This window comes from Rattus norvegicus, chromosome 16, assembly GCF_021556685.1.
Source record: "Rattus norvegicus strain SHRSP/BbbUtx chromosome 16, alternate assembly SHRSP_T2T, whole genome shotgun sequence".
Lineage (NCBI taxonomy): Eukaryota > Metazoa > Chordata > Mammalia > Rodentia > Muridae > Rattus > Rattus norvegicus.
In genome coordinates this window covers 24,037,158-24,044,020 of record NC_141549.1, presented here as the reverse complement: position 1 = coordinate 24,044,020, position 6,863 = coordinate 24,037,158, and the positions used below count along the sequence as shown (strand labels likewise).

General features: G+C 37.7%; 1 pseudogene; it reads left to right on the top strand.

Annotated features, from left to right (window-relative positions):
* Window positions 1-989: 989 nt before the first annotated feature.
* Window positions 990-1,412, top strand: LOC148000477 (elongin-C pseudogene; annotated as a pseudogene).
* Window positions 1,413-6,863: the final 5,451 nt, after the last annotated feature.

Here is a 6,863-nt window from a genome sequence, read left to right as displayed (position 1 = left end):
CTGGGCAGAGAAACATAAAGGTTTAAGAATGGGAAGACCTTAAGATATATTTTTTTTCGGAGCTGGGGACCGAACCCAGGACCTTGTGCTTGCTAGGCAAGGGCTCTACCACTGAGCCAAATCCCCAACCCGACCTTGAGATATATTAAAATGTGTATTATACACAATAGACATTTAATTACATGTGAGGAATAAATGGACTGACAGAATGAAAAACTATAGTTGGACAAATCAGAGTTTGAAGAAAATATTCAATAAGCATAAGAATATTTTCAAACTATAATTCATTCTTGTATTATTTATATGAAGCTCTACCTTAACAACTAATATACACCTTAAAATAACAAAATGATTAAGAAGCATGTGGACTTCGGAAAATATGCTGGTGTGCTATCAATTCCCCTTCAAGCAAAAAAATATGAAATACGAATGAGGGCCTAGCCCATCACACTGCTCCCTGATCTCAAATCCCATGGAGAAGAGAGCTAAACACCAAGAAGTATGGAATATCCTGAGACCACAGGACAGACAGACACATCTGTCCACTTTCAACACCACATTCTCATCAATGGACAGATAAGAGAAACAGAAATTAAACAGCGACATAGAGAAACTAACAGAAGTTATATACTAAATGGATTTAACAAATATTTATAGAATATTAAATAATAAAACAAAAGGATTTACATTCTTCTCAGCACCTCATAGTACCTCCTCGAAAATTGACCATATAATTGTCAAAAATAATAGGCATCAATAGATACAGGAAGATAGAAATAATTCTATTTGTCCTATCAGATCACCATGGACAAAGGCTGGTCTTCAATAAAAACAATAATGGCACAATGCCCTCAGATACATTGAAGTTTAACAACACACTAGTCAATGAAAACTTGGTCAAGGAAGAATTAATGATAGAAATTAAAGATTTCTTAGCACTTCCTTCGGATGCAAGTTACTAGATCACTGCTTCTCGGCCTCACCAGGAAACTAGTAAGTTCCTCTGGGATCAAATAGAATTTTATAAGAACATAATGGATGGAGAGGAGAAAACCTATGGTGGCTGTGAAGGCCCTGATGCCATGTATGTGAAATTAATATCTTCTGATGGTCATGAATTTATTGTAAAAAGAGAACATGCATTAACATCAGGAACAATAAAGGCCATGTTGAGTGGTCCAGGTCAGTTTGCGGAGAATGAAACCAATGAGGTCAACTTTAGAGAGATCCCTTCACATGTGCTATCGAAAGTGTGCATGTATTTTACCTACAAGGTCTGCTATACTAACAGCTCCACTGAAATTCCTGAATTCCCAATTGCACCTAAAATTGCACTGGAACTGCTGATGGCCGTGAACTTCTTAGATTGTTAAATAAGATAAATTATAATAAACTGTTAATTTTTTTCAGTATTTAATACCTGTAGTTCAGTTAGTAATTTTTTCACATATAGCATGTTGCCTTTATGAAATTGAACTCTAAAGTTAATTGCTGAGCAGATTTCTTCTGTCATTTGCATAGCAGAGTTGAAATTTGTTTGCTACATCAACAAATTAAGGAAGTTTCACAAGCCAAAAAATAAATAAATAATGCCAGTTTAAAAAAAGATTTCTTAGAATTTAATAAAAATGAAGATACAACACACCCAAACATTTAGGACACAGTGAGAGCAGTACTAAAAGGAAAAATCATAGCTCTGAGTGCCGCCAAAAGAAACAGGAGAGCGCATACTCAGCAGCTTGACAGCACATCTAAAAAGTCTAGAGCCAAAAGAAGTAAATACACACAAGAGGAATAGAAGGGAAGAAATAATAAAACTAAGAGCTAAAATCATCCAAGTTTTAAAAAAAAAGGAGTACACAAAGAATCAACAAAAGCAGGAGCTGGTTCTTCGACAAAATCAACAAGATAGATAAACCCTTAGCAAGAATACCCAGAGTGTATCCAAATTAACAAAATCAGAAGGGAAAAGGGAGACATAACAAAAAAATCTGAGGAAATTAAAAATATCAACAGATCCCACTACAAAAGCATATATTCAACAAAACTGGAAAATCTGGAGGAAACAGACAATTTTCTAGACAAATACAAGGTACTAAAGTTAAATCAGAAACAGATAAACATCTAAACAACACCATAATTCCTAAAGAAGTAGAAGCAGTTATTAAGAGTCTCCCAACCAAAGAGAACCCAGGAATCCATGAATTTACTGTAGAATTCTATCAGGCCTTCATAGAAGACCTCATATCAATACTGTCCAGATTAGTTCCCAAAACAGAAATAGGCAGATCACTACCAAATTCCTTCTTTGAAACCACAGTTACTGTTATAACTAAACCACACAAAAATCCAACAAAGAAAGAGAACTTGAGACCATTTACCCTTATGATTATTGATGTAAAAATACTCAATAAAAATCTTGCAAAGTGAATGCAAGAACACATCAAAATAATCACCCATCATGATCAGTTAGGCTTCAGCCCAGGGATGAAAGGATGGTCCAATATACTAAACGATAACCTGGGCAAGGAAGAAATAAAGAAAGAAATTAAAGACTTCTTAGAATTTAATGAAAATGAAGGTACGACATACCCACACATACGGGACCCAATTAAAGCTGTGCTAAGAGGAAAACTCATAGTTCTTAGTGCCTGCAGAAAGAAACAGGAGAGAGCATATATCAGCAGCTTGACAGCACACCTGAAAGCTCTAGAACAAAAAGAAGCAAATACACCCAGGAGGAGTAGAAGGCAGGAAATAATCAAACTCAGAGCTGAAATCAACCAAGTAGAAAAAAAGAGGACCATAGAAAGAATCAACAGAACCAAAAGTTGGTTCTTTGAGAAAATCAACGGGACAGATAAACCCTTAGCCAGACTAACGAGAGGACACAGAGAGTGTGTCCAAATTAACAAAGTCAGAAATGAAAAGGGAGACATAACTATAGATTCAGAGGAAATTAAAAAAATCATCAGATCTTATTATAAAAGCCTATATTCAACAAAACTTGAAAATCTGCAGGTAATGGAAAATTTCCTAGACAGATACCAGGTACCAAAGTTAAATCAGGAACAGATAAACCAGTTAAACAACCCCATAACTCCTAAGGAAATAGAAGCAGTCATTAAAGGTCTCCCAACCAAAAAGAGCCCAGGTCCAGACAGGTTTAGTGCAGAATTCTATCAGACCTTCATAGAAGACCTCATACCAATATTATCCAAACTATTCCACAAAATTGAAACAGATGGAGCACTACCAAATTCCTTCTATGAAGCCACAATTACTCTTGTAACAACCACACAAAGACCCAACAAAGAAAGAGAAATTCAGACCAATTTCCCTTATGAATATAGACGCAAAAATACTCAATAAAATTCTGGCAAACCGAATCTAAGAGCACATCAAAACAATCATCCACCATGATCAGGTAGGCTTCATCCCAGGCATGCAGGGATGGCTTAATATATGGAAAACCATCAACGTGAATCATTATATAAATAAACTGAAAGAACAAAACCACATGATCATTTCATTAGAGGCTGAGAAAGCATTTGACAAAATTCAACACCCCTTCATGATAAAAGTCCTGGAAAGAATAAGAATTCAAGGCCCATACCTAAACATAGTAAAAGCCATATACAGCAAACCAGTTACTAACATTAAACTAAATGGAGAGAAACTTGAAGCAATCCCACTAAAATCAGGGACGAGACAAGGCTGCCCACTCTCTCCCTACTTATTCAATACAGTTCTTGAAGTTCTAGACAGAGCAATCAGACAACAAAAGGAGGCAAAAGGGATACAGATTGGAAAAGAAAAAGTCAAAATATCACTATTTGCAGATGATATGGTAGTACATTTAAGTGATCACAAAAGTTCCACCAGAGAACTACTAAAGCTGATAAACAACTTAAGCAAAGTGGCTGGGTATAAAATTAACTCAAATAAATCAGTAGCCTTCCTCTACACAAAAGAGAAACAAGCCGAGAAAGAAATTCGGGAAATGACACCCTTCATAATAGACCCAAATAATATAAAGTACCTCGGCGTGACTTTAACCAAGCAAGTAAAAGATCTGTACAATAAGAACTTCAATCGCACTGGTGTGAGGTGAAATCTCAGGGTTGTTTTGATTTGCATTTCCCTTATGACTAAAGATGTTGAACATTTCTTTAGGTGTTTCTCAGCCATTCGGCATTCCTCAGCTGTGAATTCTTTGTTTAGCTCTGAACCCCATTTTTTAATAGGGTTATTTGTTTCCCTGCGGTCTAACTTCTTGAGTTCTTTGTATATTTTGGAAATAAGGCCTCTATCTGTTGTAGGATTGGTAAAGATCTTTTCCCAATCTGTTGGTTGCCGTTTTGTCCTAACCACAGTGTCCTTTGCCTTACAGAAGCTTTGCAGTTTTATGAGATCCCATTTGTCGATTCTTGATCTTAGAGCATAAGCCATTGGTGTTTTGTTCAGGAAATTTTTTCCAGTGCCCATGTGTTCCAGATGCTTCCCTAGTTTTTCTTCTATTAGTTTGAGTGTGTCTGGTTTGATGTGGAAATGCAAATCAAAACAACCCTGAGATTTCACCTCATACCAGTGCGATTGGCTAAGATCAAAAACTCAGGTGACAGCAGATGCTGGCGAGGATGTGGAGAAAGAGGAACACTCCTCCATTGTTGGTGGGATTGCAGACTGGTAAAACCATTCTGGAAATCAGTCTGGAGGTTCCTCAGAAAATTGGACATTGAACTGCCTGAGGATCCAGCTATACCTCTCTTGGGCATATACCCAAAAGATGCCTCAACATATAAAAGAGACACGTGCTCCACTATGTTCATCGCAGCCTTATTTATAATAGCCAGAAGCTGGAAAGAACCCAGATGCCCTTCAACAGAGGAATGGATACAGAAAATGTGGTACATCTACACAATGGAATATTACTCAGCTATCAAAAACAACGAGTTTATGAAATTCGTAGGCAAATGGTTGGAACTGGAAAATATCATCCTGAGTGAGCTAACCCAATCACAGAAAGACATACATGGTATGCACTCATTGATAAGTGGCTATTAGCCCAAATGCTTGAATTACCCTAGATCCCTAGAACAAACGAAACTCAAGACGGATGATCAAAATGTGAATGCTTCACTCCTTCTTTAAATGAGGAAAAAGAATACCCTTGGCAGGGAAGGGAGAGGCAAAGATTAAAACAGAGACTGAAGGAACACCCATTCAGAGCCTACCCCACATGTGGCCCATACATATACAGCCACCCAATTAGACAAGATGGATGAAGCAAAGAAGTGCAGACCGACAGGAGCCGGATGTAGATCGCTCCTGAGAGACACAGCCAGAATACAGCAAATATAGAGGCGAATGCCAGCAGCAAACCACTGAACTGAGAATAGGTCCCCTATTGAAGGAATCAGAGAAAGAACTGGAAGAGCTTGAAGGGGCTCGAGACCCCAAAAGTACAACAATGCCAAGCAACCAGAGCTTCCAGGGACTAAGCCACTACCTAAAGACTATACATGGACTGACCCTGGACTCTGACCCCATAGGTAGCAATGAATATCCTAGTAAGAGCACCAGTGGAAGGGGAAGCCCTGGGTCCTGCTAAGACTGAACCCCCAGTGAACTAGACTATGGGGGGAGGGCGGCAATGGGGGGAGGGTTGGGAGGGGAACACCCATAATGAAGGGGAGGGGGGAGGGGGATGTTTGCCCGGAAACCGGGAAAGGGAATAACACTCGAAATGTATATAAGAAATATTCAAGTTAATAAAAAAAAATAAGTTTTTTGAAAAAAAAAAAAAAAAGAACTTCAAGACTCTGAAGAAAGAAATTGAAGAAGACCTCAGAAGATGGAAAGATCTCCCATGCTCATGGATTGGCAGGATTAATATAGTAAAAATGGACATTTTACCAAAAGCGATCTACAGATTCAATGCAATCCCCATCAAAATACCAATTCAATTCTTCAAAGAGTTAGAACAATTTGCAAATTCATCTGGAATAACAAAAAACCCAGGATAGCTAAATCTATCCTCAACAATAAAAGGTCTTCAGGGGGAATCACTATCCCTGAACTCAAGCAGTATTACAGAGCAATAGTGATAAAAACTGCATGGTATTGGTACAGAGACAGACAGATAGACCAGTGGAAGACAATTGAAGACCCGGAAATGAACCAACACACCTATGGGCACTTGATTTTTGACAAAGGAGCCAAAATCATCCAATGAAAAAAAGATAGCATTTTCAGCAAATGGTGCTGGTTCAACTGGAGGTAATCATGTAGAAGAATGCAGGGGAAGCCCTGGGTCCTGCTAAGACTGAACCCCCAGTGAACGTGATTGTTGGGAGGAGGGCGGCAATGGGGGGAGGATGGGGAGGGGAACACCCATAACGAAGGGGAGGGGGAGGGATTAGGGGGATGTTTGCCCGGAAACCGGGAAAGGAAATAACACTCGAAATGTAAATAAGAAATACTCAAATTAATAAAAAAAATTTGACTTCAACAAGTTTCTAACCCCAGGACCATTTCTAAAATTCAAAGATTGTTTTCTCTACTATAAAGTATATGTGTATTTAATGGTTTTATCTTATAATTATTATATAAGTTCTATCCATTATATGATAATGAACTCATCTTTTTCAGTAGCACATACATTTTATACTTTATTATGTAAAAGGTATGGCTCAGGTACAATATTTCATTGCATAAATGTTATATTTTGTAATAAAGAGAAAACAACAACAAAAAAAAGCCTGGAAAGATCAGGAAATCAAAACCCATAACTAAACATAGTAAAAACAATATACAGTGAACCAGTAACTAACATCAAACTAAATGGAGAGGAACTTGAT